Source organism: Callorhinus ursinus, unplaced genomic scaffold, assembly GCF_003265705.2.
Source record: "Callorhinus ursinus isolate GAN/ISIS: 27379988/994484 unplaced genomic scaffold, GSC_fseal_2.0 scaffold7, whole genome shotgun sequence".
NCBI classification, from domain to species: domain Eukaryota; kingdom Metazoa; phylum Chordata; class Mammalia; order Carnivora; family Otariidae; genus Callorhinus; species Callorhinus ursinus.
In genome coordinates, this window is record NW_027397069.1 from 60,344,728 (window position 1) to 60,372,457 (window position 27,730).

Consider the following 27,730-nt stretch of genomic DNA (forward strand, 5'->3'; position numbering starts at 1 on the left):
TGACACATTAAACAAGATGGACCTCACAAATATATACAAAACATTCCACCCCAAAACAGCAAAATACAAATTCTTTTCAAATGTGCATGGAACATTCTCCAGGACAGATCACATGTTAGGCCACAAAACAAGACTCAATAAATTTAAGAAGACTGAGAGCATATCAAGCACCTTTTCCAACCAAAATTGGTATGAAACCAGAAATCAATTACAGGACAAAAACTAAAACACACACACACACACACACACACAAATATATGGAGGCTGAACAGCATGTTACTAAACAACCAAGGGGTGAATGGAGAAATCAAAAAGGAAATTTAAAAAAAAATACATGGAGACAAATGAAAATGAAAACACAACCGCCCAAAATATTTGGAATGCAGCAAAGAGGGAAGTTTATAGTGATACAGGTCTACTTTAGGAAACAAACAAGCAAAAATCTCAAATAAACAACATAATTGTATACCTAAAGGAACTAGAAAAGCTAGTAGAAGGAAGGAAATGATAATAAGTAGAGTAGAAATAAATGAAATAGATACAGAAAGGAAGAAAGAAGGAAAGAAAGAAATCAAGAGCTAAAAAGATAAACCAAACCAATAAAACTTTAGCCAGATTCATCAAGAAAAAAAAAAGATGAAGGACTCAACTAAGTCAAGTCAGAAATGGAGAAGATAACAACGGGCACCACAGATACACAAAGAATTATTGGAGAATATTATGAAAAATCATATGCCAGCAAACTGGACAACCACAAAGAAGTGGATAATTTCCTAGAGACATATGACCTTCAAAAATTGAACTAGGAATGAGTAGAAAATCTGAACAGACCAATTACTGGTGACAAAATCAAATCAGTAATAAAACAAAATTCCCAACAAACAACAGTCCAGAACCAGATAAACTCACAAGTAAATTCTATCAGATCGAGCCCCACGTTGGGCTCCCTGCTCAGGGAGCCTGCTTCTCCCTCTCCCTCTGCCTGCTGCTCCCTCTGTGTTTACTCTCTCTCTCTAATAAATAAAATCTTAAAAAAGAAAAGACATCCAAATTGGTAAGAAAGAGGTAAAAACTGCCACTCTTTGCACATGAGATGATATATAAAACTGTAAGGACTCCAACAAAAAACTATTGAAACTGATAAATGAACTCAGTAAATTTTCAGGAAACAAAAATATATAGAAATTTATTGTATTTCTATAAACTAATAATGAAGTAGCAGAAAGAGAAATTAAGAAAATGATCACATAAACAATGCACCAAAAAGATTTTAAAAAACTAGGAATAATATATTTGTTATATATATTATTTCACCAAAGAGGAGAAAGACCTATACTCTGGAAATAATAAGACATGAAAAAAACTGAAGATGACACAAACAACTGTAAAGATTTACCATGCTCAATGACTAGAAGAATTAATATTGCTAAAATGTCCATACTACCCAAAGCAATCTACAAATTCAATACAATCCTTATTAATATACCAATAGCATATTTCACAAAACTAGAACAAATATTCCTAAAATTTGTATGGAACTACAAAAGACCTCAAATAGCCAAAGCAATCTTGAGAAATAAGAATAAAGCTAGAGATATCACAACTCGAGATATCAAGATACACTACAAACTTGTAATAAAAAATATGGGGTGCCTGGGTGGCTCAGTAAGTTAAGCGTCTGCTTTTGGCTCAGGTCATGATCCCAGAGTCTCAGGATCAAGTCCCACATCAGGATCCCTGCTCAGCAGGGAGTCTGCTTCTCCCTCTGCCCTTCACCCCACTTATATTCTCTCTCTCGCTTGCTCGCTCGCTCTCAAATAAATAAAATCTTAAAAAAAAAAGTATGTGGTACTGGCACAAATATAAACATAGATAAATGGAACATGATAGAAAGTCCAAAAGTAAATCCACAAATGTATGGTCAATTAATCTATAAACAAGGGAGGCAAGAGTATAAAATGTGGAAAAGACAGTCTTTTCAATAAATGGTATTGGGAAAATTGGACAGCTATATGTAAAAGAGCTATATACAAAAGAATGAAACTGGACCACTTTCTTACATCATACAGAAAAATAAACTCAAAATGGATTAAGCACCTAAATGTGATATCCAAAGCCATAGAATGCCTAAAAGAAAACAAGCAGTAATGTCTTGGACATTAGCCTCAGTAGCATATTTATGGATACATTTCCATAGGCAACCAAAAGAAAAGCAAAGATAAACTATTGGCTTAAAAGAAAATAAATAGCTTTTGCACAATGAAGGAAACCACCAACTAAACAAAAAGGTAACCTAGTGAATGGGAGAAGATATTTGCAAATAATGTATCTGATAAGAAGTTAATATCCAAAATATATAAAGAACTTATGCAACTCAAAACCAGAAAAAAATAACCTGATTTAAAAATGGGTAGAAGACATGAAGAAGCATTTCCAAAGGCATAAATATGGCCAATAGATACATAAAAGATGTTCAACATCACTAATCATCATGGAAATGCAAATCAAAATCACAGTGTCAGCTCACAACAGTCAGAATGGCTAGTATCAAAAAAAAAAAAAAAAACAAGAAATAACACATGTTGGTGGGGAGGATTTGGAGAAAAGAGAACCCTTGTGCACTGTTCGTAGGAATGTAAATTAGTGTAACCACTGTGGAAAACAGTATGGAGATTCCTCAAAAAATTAAAAATAGAAATATCATATGAGCCAGTAATTCCACTACTGGGTATTTACACAAAGAAAGTAAAAACACTAATTCAAAATTGCAGCATTATTTACAATAGCCATGATGTAAAAGCAACCCAAGTGTCCATTAATCAATGATTGGATAAAGAAGAAGTGAAATATATAAATAATGGAATATTAGTCATTAAAAGGATGAAATCTTGACATTTGTGAAAACATGGGTAGATCCAGAGGTTATAACGCTATGTGAAATAAATCAGACAGGAAAAGACAAAGATGTGATTTCACCTATATGTGGAATCTAAAAAACAAAACAAATGAACAACAAAACAAATGAACAAACAAAACAAACAGACTCTTAAATAGAAAGAACAACTGGTGGTTGATAGAGGGGAAGCAGGTGGGAGGAATGGGCAAAATAAATAAAGGGGATTAAGAGTACAAACTTCAAGGTACAAAATAAATAAATCACAGGAATGAAAAGCACAAGATAGGGAATATAGTTAATACTATTATAATAATATTATTTGGTGATAGATTGTGACTATACTTATTGTGGTGAGCATTCAGAAAGGTATGGTAATGTCAAATCAATATGTTGTACAGCTGAAATTAATATAGCATTTATGTCATACTTCAATTTAAAAAAAGAAAAAATATCTTGAGATGGGGAGATTATATTGAATTATCTGGGTGGACCAAATGTACCATGATCTTTATAAGAAACGGATAGGAAAGTTAAGTGCCAGAGAGGGAACTGATGACAGAAGCAGAGATCAGAGTTATGCAGGGCCACAAACCAAGAAGTGCAAGTGGCCCATAGAAGCTAAAAATGGCAAGAAAAAAGATTCTCCCCTAGAACTTCTACAAGAAACACAAACCTACCAATCAATTTTAGATATTGGACTCCAGAACTATCAGATAATAAATTTGTAGTTTGTAGTAATTTGTTACAATAACAATAGGAAACTAATACAGGGGAGCTGTATTCATATATTGTGACACCTTAGAAAAATAAAAGTATTAAAATACTGAGCGAGGCATGAAGATTTTCCATTTTGAAAGATTCCTAAAACCCAAATATCCAATTGCTTCATAATCTGATCTGCCTTTTCCCAGTAAACATTCAAAAATCTATTTTATTTCTATAGAAATAGAAAATTTCAAGTCAGAAAATACAATTTTTTTTGAAAAAAGTTATCTTTATTATAAGGAAAATACACAGCAAAACAGAGCTGGAAGGTGGTGCAGGTGGAAGATCTGGAAAAACTTAATCACCAAACAAACTGCTCAAACATGGCTTCCTGCTGTGAGGGAGAGTGATCTGGCCCTTATCTTTCCCACCTTTCCTGATTCAAAGAAATCTGCTCTTAGCAGGGCTGGGCCCAGGGAGCCCCATTTTCCAATCTGTTATCTTCCTGGGAGTTTGGGAAAGGTTATATAGTTCTCGGGCTTTCAAGACACAGAAGACAATTTGGAGAAGGAAAGGATGTTACAGCCCTTTGGTCCAGTGTTCTCCCCAGCGCCATCCCTCAGTATTTGTTGATGCCAAAGAGACGAACCCCATGGAATTGGGGTAACTTAGGCAGCAGTACGCTGAGCAATGAGGCTGTGTTGATAAGGAAGTGAGCAGCATCATATTTGGTGTAGAAGCTGGCCAAGAGGTAGAGTGCGATAGGAGAGATGCTGAGGAATTTGCGGGAAGAGGTAAATTGGAGCCTGTAGACCATCTGTTCCCATTGTGTCAGTAGCCGAGCCTTTCCTTGGTCAGGGGTCTCAAAGGGTGTCCCTTTCACCATATGTAAGAAGACATACATACCAAGTTATGGATGACGTTGGTCAGGGTCCAGACAACAAGAATGCTGAAGAAGGGGATGCTGAGTAGAACCACATGCAGCAGTCCTACCAAGATGATGTAGGCCAGCCAGATGCCCTGGCTATTCATCACTCGAGTGTTGGGTTTTACTTCGCTGTGTGCCACCCCCACATTCATCCTACCGCCATGGGGGATCAGGCAGGAATCCAACTCAATTTCCTCTAAACCTCTTCTTGCATTTGTTCCCCCAAGTTGTCTCCTGAATAGCCCAAATTCCCTGAACTCTATTGGGAAAAAAGAACTTCCCTGCTAGCTTCAGAAGCCGGTCCGACTCCCAGAAAATACAAATTTTAAGCAACTTTATAATAGCACCTAAAATATCAAATGCCCAGAAATAAATCCAGTAAAATATTTACAAAACTCTACATATGAAACTTTAAAACAATACTGAAAGAAATCAAAGAAAACCTACATAAGTAGGTAAATAATAACTGTATATTAGAATACTAGTATTATTATAATTCATCCTCAAATTAATCAAATGCAATCCAAATAAAAATACCAAGGATATTTAAAAGGTGATTTCAGAATTTATAAGGAAATGCAAAGGGCCAAGATAGCTCAGACAACCTTAAAATAGTAGGGTAAGCAGACTGCTCTACTGAAAATCAAGACTTACAAGAAGAACAATGGAATAAACAGAGGCCCAGAAACAGACCCATACTTATATGGACTTGTCATTTATGATGATGGTTACTTTGCAGAGATCATGTAAATAAAAGGTATTAGGACAAATGGTTATCCATATGGAAAAAAAAAATATGTTTTTAACGTGACCCCTGCCTAATGTGGGACACATAAGTCAGGGAAAATAGGTTTGTGCTAAAGTCAAAATCAATAGTGCTTTTATTTTTTTTAAAGATTTTATTTATTTATTTTTGTGGGGGAAGAGAAAGAGAGAAAGCCCACAAGAGGGGGGAGGGGCAGAGGGAGAAACACACTCCCCGCTGAGCAGGAAGCCCAATGATGCAGGACTCAATTCCAGGACCCTAAGATCACGACCTGAGCCAAAGGCAGACGCTTAACCGACTGAGCCACCCAGGTGCCCAAATCAATAGTGCTTTTAGAAAATAATTTAAAATAATATCTTCATGACCTTGTATTGAGAAAATATCCCATCCATAAAAACCATTAACTATAAAAGAAATGATAAATAAATTGGACTATATTACAATTAAGAATTCATGTTCATCAAATGAAACTACTAAGAAAATGAAAATGAAAGTCAAAATGAGAGTATTTGCAACATATATAAACAGCAAAAGGTTTATTCAGAACATATAAAGAGTACCTCCAAATCAAAATGTAAAGGAGAAACAGTCCAATTAAAAAATAAACAGAAGTCGGGGCACCTGGGTGGCTCAATCGTTAAGCGTCTGCCTTCGGTTCAGGTCATGATCCTGGAGTCCTGGGACTGAGCCCCACATCAGGCTTCCTGCTCAGCGGGAAGCCTGCTTCTCCCTCTCCCACTCCCCCTGCTTGTGTTCCCTCTCTTGCTGTGCCTCTCTCTGTCAAATAAATAAAATCTTAAAAAAAAAAAACTTAAAAAAAATAGACAAAAGTCTTAAGCAGGGACTTCACAAAAGAGGAAATTCAAGGCAACAAACATAAGAAAAGGTATTTAAGTCGGGAACTTGGAAAAGATGGAGGAGGATTAGGGGACCCTATTCCAACTGGTCCCCAGAACTGAGCTGGATATCTACCAGACAACTCTGAACACCCACAAAATCAGCCTGAGATGTAAGAAGATAGGTCTGGATCTCTACAAACAGAAGATCGCAGGTGGTTGGTTTCGAGGTAGGAAGCAGGGAGCCATGATTCCACAGACAGATGTTGGAGGATAAATGGAAGGGTGAGGGAGCCGAGCCATAGGGTTCCTACAAGCCTGGTGAGTGATAGCCTCCCGCGCTGGGGACCAGGCACAGACTCACAGACTGGTAGCGACAGGGAAAGGACTTTAGGGCAGACCCCTGGTTGGAAACCAGAGCAGCAAGGCTGCGCCTGTGAATTGAGGACGGCTGGCAGTTTTAGAAGGAAAAAGGGCAGAGGCATGCCCCAACCAGGAGGTGAGGACTTGGAGAGCTGCTGAGGGGCGCACAACCCAGGTTACTGCAGTTTATAGCAACACAGACAGAAACAGATAGTGTGGCCTGGAGAGCTCACTAAAGAACAGACTGCGATCTCTCTGCTCTGAGGTAGAGGGTTGGAAACGATCTCTTCTGCTCTGACTCTCGGAAGAGATGCAGAAAGCCACCAGGGAAAGTGGCCAGAGAACAAAAGCCCCCAAAAACCGGTTTTCATTGAGCCCATCGCCCGTCACAGGGGGCAGGGCAACTCTGACCAAACAGGGCTGCCTGAGTAACAGCACAGCAGGCTCCTCCCCCAGAAGTCAGGCTGGGAAAACAAGAGGTCAGCAATCCTAAGGTCTCTATTAAACAGGTGCATCTTGCTTGGGTTGTGGTCAATAATTTGGACTCTATACATTACCTCAACCACCCCTCAACAGAATGGCTAGGAGGAGAAACCCCCCAAATAGGAAAGACTCAGACACTATGACTTATGCCACAGATTTACAAATGGATTCAGATATAACCAAGATGTCGGAGATGGAATTCAGGGTAGCAATTGTGAAGACAATAGCTAGAATGGAGAAATCAATTAATGGCAACATAGAGTCTCTAAGGGTAGAAATGAAAGCTGAATTGGTAGAACTTAAAAATGCTATCAATGAGATCCAATCTAATCTAGATAATCTAACAGCTAGGGTAAGTGAGCCAGAAGAATGAATTAGCAATCTAGAAGACCAATTAATAGACAAGAAGGGAAAAGAGGAGGCCAGGGAAAAACAACTCAAAATCCATGAAAATAGAATCAGAGAAATAAGTGACACCATGAAACATTCCAATGTCAGAATTATTGAGATCCCTGAGTGGGTGGAGAGAAAGAGAGAGGACTACAAGATATATTTGAGCAAATCATAGCTGAGAACTTCCCTAATCTGGGTAATGAAAAAAACATTCATATCCTAGAGGCAGAGAGTACCCCTCCCAAGATCAAGGAAAACAGGCCAACACCCCAGCATGTAATAGTAAAACATGCAAATCTTAGAACCAAGGAAACCATCTTAAAGGCAGTTAGGGGAAGAGATTCCTTAAGTACAGAGAGAGGAACATCAGAATAATGTCACGCCTATCCACAGCGACCTGGCAAGCCAGAAAGGGCTGGCAAGACATATTCAGGGTACTAAATGAGAAGAACATGCAGCCAAGAATAATTTACCCAGCAAGGCTGTCATTTAGAATGGATGGAGAGATGCAGAGCTTCCAAGACTGGCAGAAACTGAAAGAATATGTGACCACTAAGCCGGCCCTGCAAGAAATATTAAGGGGGAGTCTATAAAAGGAGAAAGACCCCATGAGTGATATAGAACAGAAATTTATAGGGACAATCTATAAAAACAAGGTCTTCACAGGCAACATGATGACAATAAATTCATATCTTTCAATAATCACTCTCAACATGAACAGCCTAAATGCTCCCATTAAACAGCATAGGGTTGCAGACTGGATAAAAAGACAGGACCCATCCATATGCTATCTATAAGAGACTCATTTTGAACCTAAATACACATCCAGACTGAAAGTGAAGGAATGGAGATCCATCTTCCATGCCAACGGACCTCAAAAGAAATCTGTGGTAGCAATTCTTATATCAGTCAAATTAGATTTTAAACTATAAGACTGTAGTGAGAGACACAGAAGGACACTATATCATTCTTAAAGGGTCTATCCAACAAGAAGATCTAACAATTGTAAATATCTACACCCCCAACATAGGAGCAGCCATCTACATAAGCCAACTGTTAACCAAAATAGTCGTATTGATAACAATATGTTAATTGTAGGAGACCTCAATACATCACTCTCAGAAATAGACAGATCATCTAAGCAGAAAATCAACAAAGAAACAAGAGCTTTAAATGATGCACTGGACCAGATGGACCTCGTACATATATACAGAACATTCCACTCTAAAACAACAGAATACTCATTCTTCTTGAGCTCACATGGAACTTTCTCCAGAATAGACCACATACTGGGTCACAAATCAGGTCTCAACTGATACCAAAAGATTGAGATTATTCCCTGCATATTCTCAGACCATAATACTTTAAAACTGGAACTCAATAATAAGAAAAAATTTGAAAGAAATTCAAACACTTGGAAGCTAAAGACCGTTCTGCTCAAGAATGTTTGGGTCAACCGTGAAATCAAAGAACTTAAACAATTCATGGAAACCAATGAGAATGAAAAAACATCAGTCCAAAACCTATAGCCACCCAAGCCTCTCTTAAAAAATTGGAAAATCCCGAATTCACCAACTAACTTTACATCTTAAAGAACTAAAGAAAAAGCAACAAACAATGCCTAAGCCACGCATTAGAAGAGAAATAATTGAGATTAGAGCAGAGATCAATGAATTGGAAATCAGAAACACAGTAGATCAGATCGAAGAAACTAGAAGGTGGTTCTCTGAAAGATTTAAAAGATCGATATACCACTGGCCAGACTTATGCAAAAGAAAAGAGAAAGAACCCAAATTAATAAAATTATGAATCAAAGGGGAGAGATCACAACTAACACCAAGGAAATAGAAACAATTATTAGAAATTATTATCAACAACTATCTGCCAGTAAATTGAGCAACCTGGATGAAATAGATGCCTTCCTGGAAACCTATAAACTGCCAAGACTGAAACAGGAAGATATTGACAACATGTATAGGCCAACAAGATTGAAACAGTGATCAAAAACCTCCCAAAAAACAAGAGTCCAGGGCCTGATGGATTCCCTGGGGAATTCTACCAAACATTCAAAGAAGAAATAATACCTGTTCTCCTGAAGCTATTTCAAAAAATAGAAACAGAAGGAAAGCTTCCAGACTCATTCTATGAGGCCAGCATTACCTTAATCCCCAAACCAGGCAAAGACCCCAACAAAAAGGAAAATTTCAGAGTGATATCCCTGATGAATATGAATTCCAAAATTCTCAACAAAATCCTAGCTAATAGGATCCAACAATACATTAAAAGGATCATCCACCATGACCAAGTGGGATTTATCCCAGGGATGCAATGGCGGTTCAACAATCGCAAATCAATCAATTTGAAAGAACACATTAATAAGAGGGGAGAGAAGAACCATATGGTCCTCTCAATTGATGCAGAAAAAGCATTTGACAAAATACAGCATCCTTTCCTGATTAAAACTCTTCAGAGTATGGGGATAGAGGGAACATTCCTCAAGTTCATAAAATCCATCTATGAAAAACCCACAGCGAATATCATCCTCAACGGGGAAAAGATGAGAGCCTATCCCTTAAGATCAGGAATACAACAAGGATGCCCACTCTCACCCTATTGTTCAACATAGTACTAGAAGTCCTAGCAACAGCAGACAACAAAAAGAAATAAAAGGTATTCAAATTGGCAAAGAAGAAGTCAAACTCTCTCTCTTCGCAGATGATATGACTCTTTATGTGCAAAATCCAAAAGACTCCACCTCCAAGTTACTAGAACTCATACAGCAATTCAGTAATGTGGCAGGATACAAAATCAATGCATAGAAATCAGTTGCCTTCTTATACACTAAAAATGCAACTGTAGAAAGAGAAATTAGAGAAATGATTCCATTTACAATAGCACCAAAAACCATAAGATATCTCGGAATAAACCTAAACAAAGAGGTAAAGGATCTATACTCCAGGAACTACAGACACTCATGTAAGAAACTGAAGAAGACACAAAAAAACGGAAAAACATTCCATGCTCATGGATTAGAAGAATAAACATTGTTAAAATGTCTATGCTACCCAGAGCAATCTATACCTTCAACGCCATCCCTATCAAAATTCCAATGAAATTTTTCAAAGTGCTGGAACAAAGAATCCTAAAATTTATATGGAATCCGAAAAGACTACGAATTGCCAAGGAAATGCTGAAAAAGAAAAACAAAGCTGGGGGCATCACATTGCCTGATTTCAAGCTATATTACAAAGCGGTGATCACCAACACAGCATGATACTGGCAAAAAACAGACATACAGACCAATGGAACAGAATAGAGAGCCCAGATATGGACCCTCAACTCTATGGTCAAATAATCTTCGACAAAGCAGAAAAAGATATGCAATGGAAAGAAGACAGTCTCTTCAATAAATGGTGCTGGGAAAATTGGACAGCTATATATAGAAGAATGAAACTCAACCATTCTCTAACACCATACACAAAGATAAACTCAAAATGGAGAAAGACCTCAATGTGAGACAGGAATCCATCAAAATTCTAGAGGAGAACACAGGTCGTGACCTCTTTGACAACGGCTATAGCAATTTCTTTCAAGATACATCTCCAAAAAAGCTTCTGCACAGCAAAGAAAACAGTCAACAAAACAAAGAGGCAACCCACAGAATGGGAGAAGACATTTGCAAATGACACTACAGACAAAGGGCTGATTTCCAGATCTATAAAGAACTTCTCAAACTCAACACCCAAAAAACAAATAATCAAGTCAAAAAATGGGCAGAAGACATGAACAGACACTTCTCCAAAGAAGACATACAAATGGCTAACAGACACATGAAAAAATGTTCGTCATCATCAGCCATCAGGAAATGCAAACCAAAACCACATTGAGATACCACCTTACACCAATTCAAATGGCAAAAATTGACAAGGCAAGAAACAACAAATGTTGGAGAAGTTGTGGAGAAAGGGGAACCCTCTTACACTGTTGGTGGAAATGCAAGTTGTACAGCCACTTTGGAAAACAGTGTGGAGGTGCCTCAAAAGATTAAAAATAGAGCTACCCTATGACCCAGCAATTGCAGTACTGGGTATTTACCCCAAAGACACAGATGTAGTGAAAAGAAGGGCCATATGCACCCCAATGTTCATAACTGCAACGTCTGCTATAGCCAAACTGTGGAAAGAGCCAAGATGCCCTTCAACAGACAAATGGATAAAGAAGATGTGGTCCATACATACAATGGAATATTACTCAGCCATCAGAAAGGATGAATACCCAGCTTTTACATCAACATGGATGGGACTGGAGATTATGCTAAGTGAAATAAGTCAAGCAGAGAAAGTCAATTATCATATGGTTTCACTTATTTGTGGAACATAAGGAATACCATGGAGGACATTAGGAGAAAGAAGGGAAAAATGAAGGGGGGGAAATCGGAGGGGGAGATGAACCATGAGAGACTATGGACTCTAAGAAACAAACTGAGGGTTCTAGAGGGGAGGGTGGTGCAGGGATGGGTTAGCCTGGTGATGGGGATTAAGGAGGGCACATTTTGCGTGGAGCACTGGGTGTTATACACAAACAATGAATCATGGAACACTACATCAAAAACTAATGATGTAATGTATGGTGATTAACATAACATAATAATAATAAAAAAAAGGTTAGATCATAAAAGGCAATACAACTTCCACTTCATGGGATCCTTGTTCTCAGAGTTCAGTTATCATGTCATGAGGAAGGGAAGAAGCTGCATGGAGAGACTACTGCTAAGTGTTCTGGCTGGCAATTCCAACTGACAGTCACGATCAACCTAAAGACATATGAGTGAGTGAGCCTTAAGATTGGTTCTAGCCCCAGTCTAACTGAAACTGCATGAGCTCTCTGTGCAAGAACTACCCAGGAGAGTCCAGTCAACACCAAGAAAAATGAACAGTAAGAACAAAATAATTATTGTTGTTTAACTCAATAGTTTTGAGGAAATTTGTTAACAGCAATAGATAATCAGAACAACTGACTTCTTGTTATATTTTATTCTAGTCAGGGACATGTGCTAACAGATATATCTATAATTCTGTTCTAAGCATTTTTCTTAGATTTGGTACCCTTCTTTGTCACCCCCATGATTTCCTCTCTCTTTCCTCTCTAAATATTTGCTGACAATTTGGATCCATTGGCTTAGTCCAAAAGAATACTTGTTTCTTTTCCCTAAGAAGTTTTGTCCAATGAAAGGATTTACGAGGTGCCACCATACTGGAACTTTCCCTTGCCCATGATATGATTCTCACTACAAGACACAGTTTTGTTATTCAAGTTTTAACTTTTACTATTTGGGAGTAAGAAGTTATTCTACCCAACTTTTCAAGTCCATGAATTTATAGATTCTCTCTACTTACCTTCATTCCTGTCTTGAATCTGCTGGTTCTTTTTTGCCTGACTCATGTCTTGCCAAAAGCAACCAACATCAACCAACATAAAGTACCAACATTTCATTTTTTTTCTTGCTTTCCTAGGACTACAAATTCAGTTAGTACAATATCTGCTTCCCCAGTGACCACAGGCTACTATTTTGCCAAATGTGTCACCATCTTTCCAGCCACCAATAAGTTTCTTTGCTGCTCTAGAACTGATCCTATGACAAATTCCTCTACTTCATGTTTCTGATACAGCCAGTATCACACTCTCAGAAACTAATTTCAACGTCAGATGGATAGGCTACATTATGTGAAGTAACAAACAGCCCCAAATCTCAATTACTTAACAAAGTAACAGTTTCTTACTAACATCACATATCCAGTATGAGTCAGGAAGTGAAGTCTATTTATTACAGTCTCTTAGGGATCCAGGTTGATGCAGGATTCATCTCAAAATACCCTTCTTTAATAACTACAGATCCCATGGACATTAAAAAGATAATAAAGAAATACTATGAACAACTCTATGCTCACAAATTTGATAACCTAGATGAAATGGACCAACTCCTTGAAAGACACAATTTGTCAAAACACACACAAGAAGAAACAGACATCTGAGTAGGTTTGTACTGAAAAAGTGGATTATCTGAATAGGCCTATATTAAAGAAACTGAATCAACAATTAATAACCCCCAAAACAGAATGCATCGTGCCGAGATGGGTTTCCCAGTGAATTCTATTAAATATTTAAGAAAGAAATCATATAAATTCTCTGTAATTTCTTTCAGGATAGAAGCAGAAGAAATACTTCCTAATTCATTCAATGAAGCCAGCATTCCCTAATACCAAAACCAGACAAAGGCCATTACAAAAAAGAAAACTATAGACCCATACCTCTCATGAACATAGATGCAAAAATCCAGAACAAAATATTAGCAAATTGAATCCAATGATGGATAAAACAGTTGTACACCATGAACTAATGGAATTTTTCCCAGGTATGCTGGCTGACTCAACTTTCAAAAACCAACTGTTATAATCCATCACATCAACAGGCAATAAAAGAAAAATCACATGATCATTTCCATAGATGCATAAAAAGCATTTACAAAATCCAACGTCCACTCAAAATATAAACTCTCAGAAAACTAGGAATAAAGAGAAATTTCCTCAATTTGGTAAAAATATCCATAAAAACCTACAGCAAACATCATATTAATGTTCAAAAACTCAAAGCCTTCCCTTAAGATCAGAAATAAGAAATGTCCTCTCACTGTTCTTTTCAACATCATGTGGGAAGTATTAGCTAACGCAAAAAGACAAGAAAAGGAAATTAAACATACACAAATTTGGATGGAATAAATAAAACTGTTTTTGTTCATAGATGACATAATAATCTGTGTAGGAATTCTGAAAGAATTTACAAAGGAAAACTCCTGGAACTAATAAACACTTATAGCAAGGTTGCAGGATGCAAGCTTAATGCACAAAAGTCAATCACTTTCCTATATATCAGCAATGAATAAGAGGAATTTGAAATTAAAAGCACAGTATCATTTATGTTAGCACACCCCAACATAAATAACTATGTATAAATCTAATAAAATACATACAAAACCTACATACGAAAAATGAAAAACCCTGATGAGAAAAATCAAAGGACTAAATGGGAAAATATTTCATGTTCATATATAGAAAGACTTAAAGTTGTCAAGATGTCAGTTATTTCCAACCTGATTCATATATTCAATGAAATCCCAATCAAAACCCCAACAAGTTATTTTGTGGATGTCAACAAACTTATTCTAAAAGTATATGAAGAGGCAAAAAACTAACAATAGCCAAATAATATTGAAGGTGAAGAACAGAGTTGGAGGAGTTATACTACCCAACTTGAAGAATTATTTTAAAGCTACAGTAAGCAAAACAGTGTGGTATTGGTAAAAGAATAAACAAATAGATCAACAGAACACAACAAAGAGTCCATAAATAGACCCCCATAAATAACAGTCAACTAACCTGTGACAAGGGAGCAAAAGCAATACAATGGAGCCAAGATGGTCTTTTCAACAAATGTTTCTGGAACAACTGGACATCCACACTGGAAAAAAATAAATAAACTAGACACAGACCTTATATCCTTAACAAAAATTAACTCAAAATGTATTATAGACCTAAGCGTAAATAACAAAACTACAAAACTCCTACAAGAAAACGTAGGAGAGAATCTAGATGACCTTGAATATGGCAATGACTTTTTAGATACAATACCAAAGGTATGATCCATGAAAGAAAGAATCAATAAGCTTGACTTCATTAAATTAAAAACTCCCGCTCTGTGGGAGAAAATGACAAGAGAATGAGAACACAAGCCACACACAAAGAGAAAATATTCACAGAAGACCTATCTGATAAAGGATTCTTATCCAAAATATACAAAGAACACTTAAAAACTCAACAACAAAACGATTAAAAAATGGGCCAAAGACCTTCACAGATATCTCACTAAAGAAGATATACAGATGGTAAATAAGCATATGAAAAGATTCTCCACATTATATGTCATCAGGAAATGCAAATTAGAAGAACAATAAGATACAACTACACATCTATTAGATGGCCAAATCCAGAAGACCAACACCACCAAATGCTGGTGAAAATCTGAAGCAATAGGAACTCTCATTCATGGCTGGTGGGAATGCAATAGTACAGTACCCTGGAAGACAGTTTGGCAATTCCTTACAAATCTAAATATATTCTTATAATATGACCCAGCAATTGCACTCCTTGGCATTTATCCAAAGGAACTGAAAACTTATGTCCACACAATAACCTGCACACAGATGTTACAGCAGCTTTATCATAAGTGCCAAAACTTGGAGGCAACCAAGATGTTCTTCTGTTAGTGAGTGAATAAATAAACCATGGTACATCCAGACAATGAAATATTATTCATTATTACAAAGATCTGAACAATCAACTCATGAAAATATATGGAAGACACTTTAATGTATATCACCAAGTGAAGGAAGCCATTCTGAAGAGGCTACATACTGTATGGCTTGGACTACATAATATTCTGGAAAAGGTAAAGCCATGGAGATTGCAAAAAGTTCAGTGGTTGCCATGGTTGAAGAAGACCAGGAGAGATGAATAATGGAGGTGGAAAAAACTTTTAGGACACCAAAAATACTCTGTATGATACTAAAATGATGGATACATGTCATTATACATTTGTCCAAACCCATAGAATGTGCAACACCAACAGTGAACCAAATGTAAACTATGGACTTTGGTAATTGGAATGTATGCAGGCTCATCAATTGTAATAAATGTATCATAATGGTGGGGGATGTTGATAATGGGGTAGGCTGTTCAGGTGGGGGACAGGGGCTGTATGGGAAATCTCTATACCTTCACCTTAATTTTTCTGTGAACCTAAAACTGCTCTAAAAAAAAAAAAAGATTTTAAAAAAAGCAAACCCCGGGGCACCTGGATAGCTCAGTTGAGCATCTGACTCTTGATTTTGGTTCAGGTCATGATCTCAGGGTTCTGGGATTGAGCCTCACATCAGACTCCCCATTCAATGGGAAGTCTGCTTGAGGATTCTCTCTTTCTCTCTCTCTAAAATAAATAAATCTTTTTTAAAAAGCAAACCCAAATATGTTACTCAATTTAATTCTTTTAAAGTACTAAATTCATTACTGTAATTTAGCTCCTCTCATATGATTTTTAAATTGAAATATAACTGACATATAACATTAGTTTAGTTTCAGTAGTACAACATAACTCAATATATTGCAAAATAATCATCACAATAATTCTAGTTAACATCCATTACCAGTTATAAGTTTTTGTAGTGATAAGAACTTTTAAGATTTGCTCTCTTAGCAATTTCAAATATTCAATACAGTTAACATTAGTCACCCATATATTACATCTCCAAAACTTATTATAACTGGAAGTTTATACTTTTTAACTACCTTCACTCATGTTGCCCACTACCCACCCCTGCCTCTGGCAAGAACCAATCTATTCTCTGCATATATGAGTTACATATTTTGTTTTGTTTTAGATTTCATATATAAGTGAGATGATATTACAGGGATTTGGCCTATAATTTTCGTTTCTTGTAGGGTCCTTGTCTGGTTGTGGTATCAGTACAATGCTGACCTTGTGAAATGAGTTTGGAAATGTCCTGTCCCCTTCTACTTTTTGGATGAGTTTGAAAATAATTGGTATTAATTCTTCCTTAAATATTTGGCAAAATTCACCGGTGAAGCCATCTGGTTCCAGAATTTTGTTTGTTGGAAGGGTTTTTAATTACTGATTCAGTCATCTTACTAATCACTCTGTTCCTATTTTTTTTATTTCTTCATTACTCATTCTTAGAAGATTGTGTATTTCTAGGAATTTATCCATTTCTTCTAGGATGTCCACTTTGCTGGTATATAGTGTTCATAGTAGTCTCTTATGATTCTTTGTATTTGTGTGGTATCTGTTGTAACATTTCCTATTTTGTTTCTGATTTTAGTTATTTAAGTTCTCCCTCTTTTTTTCCTGCTGAGCCTAACTAAAGGTCTGTCTATGTTATTTATCTTTTCTAAAAACCAACTCAGTTTCATTGATCTTTACTACTGTCTTTGGTATCTATTTCATTTATCTCTGTTCTGATCTTTACTTCCTTCTTCCTATTAACTTCTGGCAAAATTTGTTCTTCTCTGTTTAGTTCCTCGATGTGTAGAGTTAGGTTATTGGAGATCTCTCTTGTTTCTAAGTGTAGGCATTTATTACTATAACTTCCCTCTTAGAAATGCTTTTGCTGTGTAGTGTAATTTTTAGTGTATTGTTATTATTTTCATTTGTTAAGATGTTTTCCTCTCCTTTGATTTCTTTTTTGAACCATTGGTTTGTTCAGTAACATATTGTTTAATCTTATATTTGTGAACTTTCCAGTTTAATTCTTATAACTGATTTTTAGCTTTTGCCATTGTGGTCAGAAAAAAAAATGCTTGGTATTATTTCAATCTACTTAAATTTATTAAGAGTTCTTTTGTGATATATCCTGGAGAATGTATTCTGTTGACTCTGGATAGAATGTTCCATGGATGTTTGTTAAGTCCATCTGCTCTAGTGTGTCATTTAAGGCCATTGTTTCCTTTTATTTATAACAGTCTATTTTAAGTTAACAACTTAAGTTTGAATGTAATCTAAAGTTCTACATTTTTATCCACCTCCCACAATGTTTTATGCTTTTGATGTCACAATTTGCATTAATAACAAATTATTGTAGTTACCATTATTGTTACTACTTTCATCTTTAACCTTTACACTAGCTTGATAAATGATTAACTCGCCACCATTACAATTTTAGATTATTCTAAATTTTACTGTATTTTTGCCTTTACAGGTGAGATTTATACTTTCATATGTTTTCCTGTTACTAATTAGTGCCCTTTTGCTTCAGCTTAAAGAAGTCCTTCTAATATTATTATAAAGCTGGTCTAGTGCTAATGAACTCCTTTAGCTTTTCTTATGCCTCTTTCAAATTCTGAAGGACAATTTTTCTGGGTAGAGTATTCCTGGCTGTCAGATTTTTCTTTCATCATTTTGAATACATTGTGCCATTCCTTTCTGGCCTCCAAAGATTCTGCTGAAAAATCTACTCATGGTCTTATTGGGATTCCCTTGTACATAACATGTTGTTTTTCTCTTCATACTTTTAAGATTTTCTTAAAAATACATAAATACATATATACACAAATACATACATACATACATACATACAAGATTTTCTCCTTGTCTTTAAATTTTGACAATATAATTATAATGAGTCTTGTAGATATCTATAAGTTTACCTTATTTGAAACACTATGGGCCTCCCAAATGTGGATGTCTGTTTGCTACCCGAGGTTAGGGAAGTAGTTAGCCATTATTTCTACAGACAAATTTTCTGCCCTTTTCTATCTATTCTCCTTTTAGGATTCCTACAATGTGAATGTTGGTCTGCTTGATGTTTTCCCATTAGTCCCTTAGGCTTCCTTCACTCTTCTTAATTCTTTTTTCATTAGCTTTTCTCAGCAAATGAATGCCACTGACTTGTCTTTGCATTCATTAATCCTTTTTTCTGTTTCATCTAATCTGCTATTGAACTCCACAATTATATTTTTCAGTGCAGTTGCGTTCTTCAGGTCTATGAATTCTTGTTGGCACTTTCTTATAGTTTCTCTTTTTTGATTCTCACTTTGTACATACATTATTCTCCTAACCTCATGAACATCTTTATGACCATTATTTTAAACTCTTCATCAAGTAAATCACTTATCTCCATTTCATTAGGGTTTATGTCCTGAAATTTAATCTTGTTGTTGTTGTTGTTAATTTGGAACATATTCCTCTGCGTCATTTCCATTGACTCTGGCCACCCTTCCCACTCTTGAAGAAGTGGCCTTTTGCAGTGCATGAACTTTATCATTCAATATGCCTTCACTCTTGGTTATCTCTCAAACCAAGTGATTGTCAAAGCAGGCTACTTTATTCTTAGTGGTTCCCTGAAGTTGAAAGTGTCACAAGACCTGTCAGTGTCCAAAACGAGAGGAGCTCAGTCAGCACCTAGAATCAGGCTGATTTGAAGTTTCTTAAAAACACTTTCTTTGTTTGTTACAGTCCTGTGGAACCTTCAAATGAAAGCAAAATTGGTCACCAGAGCGAAAAGATCATGGGGTGTACCCTGGATGGCAGCCACAAAAATCAGGGCTCCTGATGTGTACACGCTCCCTTAGGAGATACTGACCACCTGGAGCAGTACAGAGGGAATGTGCAAAGATGACACTCACTGGCTTCCATCTTTAGAAAGTATTTCCGTAGATCCCCAGATGTATGTTAGATTAGATGCCTGTCCCTCAGGTCAAAGTTTTATGATAAGCAAATAGGTCTCTTTCGCAAAAAAGCTGGGTGCTTTTCAGTAGGCTGCCTCTGCACTGGGTCCTGTGGGGTAGCTAGGTCAGTCTGTGTGAGCCTTTAAAAACTGTTTCTCAGTTTGCTACACCCTGTGGGTCTCATGGAAGCAAGCCCTGTTAACTTTTAACATTAGGTGTTTTGCAGACTCATCTCTCAGATGTGGGTCTTAAAAGTTGGCAGGCTCCAAACCCTTCATTCCTCGTGGAGAAACCTGAATGTGAGTTTCTCCTGATTACAGGCCACTGCACACCAGTGGTGAGGGTTATGGCAAGATTGTGTCTTAGCCTTTCCTACTCACTTTGATGTGGTTGTTTTTTGTTTTTGATTTTTTTCTTATTTGCTCCTTGTGTAGGAGTTGCTCAACTAGTTTTTGGGTTTCTTTCAGGGGAAATTTGTATATGTAGCTATAAAGTCATTGTGTCTATGGGAAGTGAATTCAGGATCGTCCTACATTGCCATCTTGAATCAAAACCCCTCACATGATATTTTTAAATACCTAGTTATAAGAAATAATTTTAAAACATTTCAGCCAGTGTTCCGTATTTATTGGAAGACCCCAACATTATTTTCTGAGGGTTTTTATTTCTTGATGATCCTGCCTATAGTTATCCATTAGCTTTTATACCTGGACATGCAGTACACTCTAAAGATCTGAGCTTCAGTCTTATTTTTAGTAGACCTCATTAGTAAGGCATCCCTGTATCACATTGATAATCAGGCCCAATTACTATAGTCTAAGTTACAATACCCTTTATACATCATTCATGTCACAAGGAGCAGAATCAATAAAGCTGTTTCTTAGAAATAACTCTCAGAATCACGTATCAAAACTGGCCTGCTATGAGAGCTACTGTCACTTCTTTAGAAACATAATCCATTCCAAAAAAATTTTACTGTATTTTCCTTTTCAAATTATCTCAAATCTCTGAATCATAGGCTGCTATCTCCCCACACTGATGGAACCTGAGAGAGCTTTATTTGAAATGCCAACATTAGAATGAAATTTTAGCAAAAGAACTAAATTTTGAAGATAAATCAATAAGAAGTGAGTATATTTGATTTTTAAAGACTAAAAGCTACCAGCTAAAGCATTTACTCAGTATTCAAATATTGTACATAAAAAATAGGCAAATAAGTCACTGAAATCTGAGTAACTTCAATAAAGAATCCATTCTGTAATGACATGTATGTTAAAGTCAAATGTCTTATTAACATTGTATAAATCTGGCAAATCTTTATTTGTCTAATTATTCACACCAGGCAACTAAAAATTTTATTAAAAATGTATTTAGTGAGCCACTTTGGGACCTAATGAAATAAAGTAAACAAAATTTAAGAACAGTTGATACTATAAGTAATGCATTCCTATATTTTTATATGCCTGGAAATTTTTTAACATATACAGAAATTAGTAGGTTTTTTAAAAAAACTATATTTAAGTTTATGAATCATATAAGCTAACAGCTATTATAACCGAAAGATACAAAGAAATGTCAGCTCTGGGAATAATCATAATTGATCCAAAATACATGATTTCCTTCTCTACTGAATAAGGAATAAGACACAGAAAACACCAATCAACCAAAAACACATCAATTTTTTTAAATTAACAGAGACTTACGGAAATTCAAGACTTTTTCTTGTGTTTTTTCCATTCACATATTCTCCCCCTAAAATGAAACTCTCTTGTGATCAGAGTCAAAAAAATCAATTCTGCCTATAAGAGAATCTGATAGATTAAGTCTGAACTTCTTAAACTTCCTGTTGGAAAAATTGAATCCTTGCTACAGATTTATCTAGCCTTTTCTTGTTAATTACACGTTTCTCCCACTGCAGGCATAAAATTTGTCTTGCTCCACATATGTTCTCAGATAGGTGGTTTAGTTTCAAAACCTTTTTATTCTTTGAGTAAGCACAATTTTCCAAATGCTATAAGATCTGATAAATATGGTATGAAGTCAGTCAACACTAATGTGGGTAGTCAAGGTCCACAATGGAAAAAAATAAGGTGATGTAGAAAGAATTTGTTCTCTCTCTCTACCTGGAAACACTAGATATTATGGATTCTAGGAGCCATACACAGCCCCTTGCAATGTGAAAATCATTTGCACCAATAAAATATTGATGATACAGAAAACAAATTTCTTTTGGCTCAGAATTCACCTGCTACGACCATTTACCTTCTGACTCCTTTATTACCAAGGAATGGAAGCAATTTATAAGTATATATGAATAAATTCATATGGGCACTAGCCTGTTCAATTATACTTTTAACAGTGATTGGTTGGTTTCTATATGAAACAAATAAAAAGGTTAGTAATCCTTATCAATACAATTCATTACAACTCATCTCCTCCATCTTAGACAACCCTCCAGGGGGAGTTTCTTTTCATCCAGAGCTATCGTTGTGGGTACTGGATAAAATCCACCTTTAACAATCCTTAGGTACTCAGAAAATTTTTTTAGTCCCAGGCTTCCTCTCTGCACTTGATATTCTCTTATCTCAGTCTGGTTTTTCTGTTTCTATTCCCCCTTAGGCTGTCCATTTGGAGTGATGACTTGGTAATCTATCTGAATTGGGTTTCATTCCTGCCCCAAAGATGCAGCCTCCTGAACCATTGACCTTAGCTTCAAAAGTCCCCATTGCCATCCCAAATCCAGCCCTTATAACTCTGCCTCTGTACCCAAATATTATACAGAGTTTCTACATTTCTTGGGAGAAAGTGCACAATACAAGGAGGTAGGAGCAATCTGTTTCCCCAAGTCAAAATGACTTTGATTTAATAATAATGAAAAGTAAAGAAATATGCTTTACATATAACCCTCAACTGTACTGATATGTAGTTTCAGAAAAATAAGAATGAAAAGAAAATAAAGGCAGCTTTGAATGGAGGAAATAAAACTGTACACTTCCATTAAACCATTGCTCTTGATTGGATTATTTGTTCCTTGAGGGTTGAGTTTGATAAGTTCTTTATAGATTTTGCATACTAGCCCTTTATCTGATATGTCATTTACAAATATCTTCTCCCATTCTGTCAGTTGTCTTTTGGTTTTATTGACTGTTTCCTTTGCTGTGCAAAAACTTTTTATCTTGATGAAGTCCCAATAGTTCATTTTTGCCCTTGTTTCCCTTGCCTTTGGTGATGTGTCCAGGAAGAAGTTGCTGCAGCCGAGGTTGAAGAGGTTGCTGCCTGTGTTCTTCTCAAGGATTTTGATGGATTCCTGTCTCACAATTTATGTCTTTCATCCATTTTGAGTCTATTTTTGTATATGGTGTAAGGAAATGGTCCAGTTTCATTCTTCTGCATGTGGCTGTCCAATTTTCCCAACACCATTGGTTGAAAAGACTGTCTTTTTTCCATTGGACATTCTTTCCTGCTTTGTTGAAGATTAGTTGACCATAAGGTTGAGAGTCCATTTCTGAGTTCTCTATTCTGTTCCAATGATCTATCTGTCTGTTTTTGCACCATACCATACTGTCTTGATGATTACAGCTTTGTAATAGAGCTTGAAGTCCAGAACTGTGATGCCACCAGCTTTGTTTTTCTTTTTCAACATTCTTCTGGCTATTTGGGATCTTTTCTGGGTCCATACAAATTTTAGGATTATTCAAGAAATGAGCAGAAGACATGAACAGATATTTCTACAAAGAAGACATACAAATGGCCAACAGATACATGAGAAAGTGCTCAACATCAGTCGGCATCAGGGAAATACAAATCAAAACCACAATGAGATACCACCTCACAGCAGTCAGAATGGCTAAAATTAACAAGTCAGGAAACAACAGATGTTGGTGAGGATGCAGAGAAAGGGGAACCCTCCTACATTGTTGGTGGGAATGCAAGCTGCTGCAGCCACTCTGGAAAATAGTATGGAGGTTCCTCAAAAAGTTGAAAATAGAGCTACCCTATGACCCAGCAATTGCACTACTGGGTATTTACCACAAAGATACAAATGTGGTAATCCGAAGGGGCACCTGCACCCCAGTGTTCATAGCAGCAATGTCTACAATAGCCAAAATATGGAAAGAGCCCAGATGTCCATCGACAGATGAATGTATAAAAAAGATGTGGTATATATATTACAGTGGAATATTATGCAACCATCAAAAAATGAAATCTTACCATTTGCAATGACATGGATGAAACTAGAGGGTATTATGCTAAGCGAAATAAGTCAATCAAAGAAAGACAATTATCATATGATCTCACTGATGTGTGGAATTTGAGAAACAAGGCAGAGGATTATAGGGGAAGAGAGGCAAAAATGAAACAAGATGAAACCAGACAGGGAGACAAACCATAAGAGACTCTTACTCTCAGGAAACAAACTGAGGGTTGCTGGAGTGGAGCGGGGTGGGAAGGATGAAGTGGCTGGGTGATGGACATTGGGGAGGGTATGTGTTGTGGTGAGTGCTGTGTATTGTGTAAGACTGAGGAATCACAGACCTGTACCCCTGAAACAAATAATACATTATATGTTAATAAAAAATAAAATAATAATAATAATAAATAAACCATTGCTCTCTCCAGGGCAACACTACATTGGTCCCTTCGTAGAAAATGCTCAAAATTAATCAATTTAATTAAATTTTTAAAAAACAAATCATTTTTAAAAATGAGTTAAAATTTAAAACTTTGGATTATAGTTTAAGTAATACCATAAAATTCAGAAACTGAAATAATAACCATGTAACAACTAAAAAAAAAAAAGTTGAATTGGAATTCTATGATCTAAATCACACCCAAACCTCCAGGGGAGATTTAAAATATAGACAGATACCTATATCGCATCCCAAACCTGCCAAATCAGAATCTCCATGGGTCAGAATAAGTACTTTTAATAAGTGGTGCTAGCAGTCTCTGAGAAAACTTTGTCAATCCCTGCTCTAACTGTGCTCCTCTAGTTCTTCATTTTATCTTGTGTGCTATGTCTCAAAGTTGCCATAACAATAAGCAATCAAAATAAAATGTCAATTCCAATGAAAATAAGTGGAAATTAAAGCAAAAGACCTAATATAAGCCTACCGACTGTTACTGACTCTTATTGATCAGAATGTTTTTGATATCCCCTTCTCATTTTACAACTTAAGTGTAGTGTAGAATTTAAAGACAATTGGAAGACATGTGGCGTGGTTCCAATCCAGGCTTAGTCACATATTAGCTCTCTCAGTGACCCCGAGAAATTTTCTCCATTCCTCCTTGGCCAAAAAAACCAGAAATAATATTAGTGTCTACTATATAGTTACTGTCAAGATTATATTATTAGATACATGTAAATTGCTATGAACAACCACCTAGCATACAGAAAGCATTCAAGAGTTTGAGTTATATTTAATATTATTTTCATTAAAGCATTGCAGTGGGTATTAAAGAGATATTATGTTCAAGTTGAAAGAAATCAGGCTATATAATATTGCAAATTATTATTTCTTTTTGTGGATATTAAAATGTCCTTCTAGTTTATCAGAAACAAAAATGTTCACATGCAAAAGAACTGAACAATGAAGCATACTATATATATAAACATGCATATATATATATGTATATATATATATATTTATATATACACATTTCCAAGGCTAGCAAAATTAAGCATACAATTTTTTTTAAAAAGTAAAGATAACCTTTGGCATATTTATTTTCATTTTTAAGTTGTTTATTTTGTTCTAGAGAGTCTGAATTTCTCAAAAGAATTTCTTGCCCAAGTAAACATGCTCCATGACACATGAATGATAAATGCATTTCATACTTTGGAAGGTTTTTTTCCCAAAAAAGTTATCAACTGCTTAAATAAATTCCCATGGGGAAGAAGAAACACCAGACACGTGGTCAAGTTCTGTGTTTCCCATTTCTGTTATTTAATCACTCTGTATTTGTATCTGGCTTTACCACAGGAAAATTTTATGCATGGAGTCTGCTTCAAAGCTGAGTATAATAGATTCTCTTCTTTTAGACTTATTCTATAAAGCATAATTTTCTGGGAAAAATGTGCAAAAGTGCTTTGTGGCAACAAATATGGAATTGGGGAGGGGAGATATGGTAAAAAGGAAAAATCCTCCAAAGGAAACAATAGTGACTTGGGTGAAACCCTCTATCAGATATATTTAACTTTATTTAAACCCACATGTCACCTCTTATTTATGATTTTTCAAGGTCTAAAGGTGAATAAGGAAACAAAAAGTGAGCTCATTAGGTAGAAATATTTTAAAATCGTGTACACATATCAAAAATTTATCGAGTTAATATTTAAAGAAACATACTTCCCACTCTTCCAAAAAGATGCAGACTACCTGCTATTCTTTTAGATTTTCGGCCAATTTTGCATTTTTTTCCTCCACCCCCTTAGGAATATATAAAGGTTTTTTTTATTATTTTTTTATAGATTTAAAGACAGACCACTCTTCTACCTTTTTTTTTAATTATTTATTAGGTTTCAGAGATCCTTTTCGAGGAACTAAATATACATCCATTCTATTAATTGCCCGATAATATTCCATCTAAAGTCCATCTAATGGCTGTATTTCTTGAAACATTCCTAATTTACGGGCATATGCAGTATTTCTTCTACTGTTACTAATACAAACCATGTAATACTGAATAATCTTTAAAAATTTTCTCCTTGGCATGCACTCATTTTTTTAATTCAGTTTTTTATCTTTATTTTAGTTCTAGTATAGTTAACATACAGTGTAACATTAATTTCAGGTGTATAATATAGTGATTCAATAATTCTATATAAGGAATGTACAAGTTCTTAAACTACAGATACAGAAATACAGAAATTTTTCAATCTTAGAACTGAAAATTAAGTAGAAAACTAAAATGGGCTTAATCTTAATTGCTGCTAATTTAAACCACTTTAAGAGTTCCTTTCATGCCAAGAACCTCCCTAGTTTTCTAAATATACCCTAAATATCCCCTTCCTTCTCAAAGCTAAAGGGCAGGTAGATCCCTCCAAAAGTAGCTCAAGTGTCTTGAGAGAACTTGTCCAAGAAAGGTAGATGGTAAGCAGGAAATTTCACTGTAAAAGATTGAAGAGGTACCCAACAGGGCTGGTTCTGAAAGGGTATTACAGTAAGTTAGCCATAAACTGCACTGCCTACATCAGGGAATGCATTAGTATGGAGGTTGGGGTTGAAAGGGGAGTGTCTAAGAAAAACCTAGTAATACATCACACTGAAGAGAAAGCATTTGGACTCCTACCATAAAGAAAGGCTTCATGTTCAGCCAGCGTGAGCCAAAAAAGGAAGAGCCCCAGCTAAGTAAAAGGTGCTATCCCTTTTCCTCTAACTCCCATTCTCTTTGCCTAGACTCTGGATGAACCAGAAAGTGGAGTGGTAAGAAGAGATGCAGGAAGATTGAGCCCCAGATCTGGCTGTGCAAGAGTGGAAGTTGCAACTGTGTGAAAAGAGGCAGAATCTTTGAACTTAGTATGAGATTAAAACTTCAGTGTAGTCTGGGCTGGATATATATTTAGTATGTTACTTAGTATAATAATACATTCTTGGTATATTATTTGAAATTAAGAAAATCCTCAAGGCTGACGGTTAATAAAAGGTTATAGGATATTCCTGAGCTGTCATTCAGGGGTGGGAAAGGAAGGAAATGTGATATAGCATATTTGAAGTGGGGTGGGGGTGGGGTGGATGGAACTAAACGGTGGGAGATGGTTATTTTCTAGTTGTACACCACAAGTTTGGGTCATTTAATAAACAAGTTACATTTAAAATAAATCTTCATTCACTAATATAAACTATTTCTCTATTCTCTGGAAGAGCTCAAACAGAAGAGCTTTGATATTTTCATTTAGACTGCCTATTTTGTTGATAACTTCTTAAATAGGGAGGTGATATTATAGCTTTCTCTCATCTCCCTTTTTTTTAATTCAATGAAAGATTGAAAAATTTAAATCAGTGAAAGATAATCTGCTGTCATTTTCATCAGCTTTTTTGTGGGTGGGGCAAAGAAAATTCCAAG

At 36.0% G+C, this 27,730-nt stretch overlaps 1 pseudogene; it reads right to left on the minus strand.

The window, feature by feature from the left end:
* Positions 1-4,035: 4,035 nt before the first annotated feature.
* Positions 4,036-4,687, minus strand: LOC112826611 (ORM1-like protein 2 pseudogene; annotated as a pseudogene).
* Between the last annotated feature and the right edge of the window lie 23,043 nt (positions 4,688-27,730).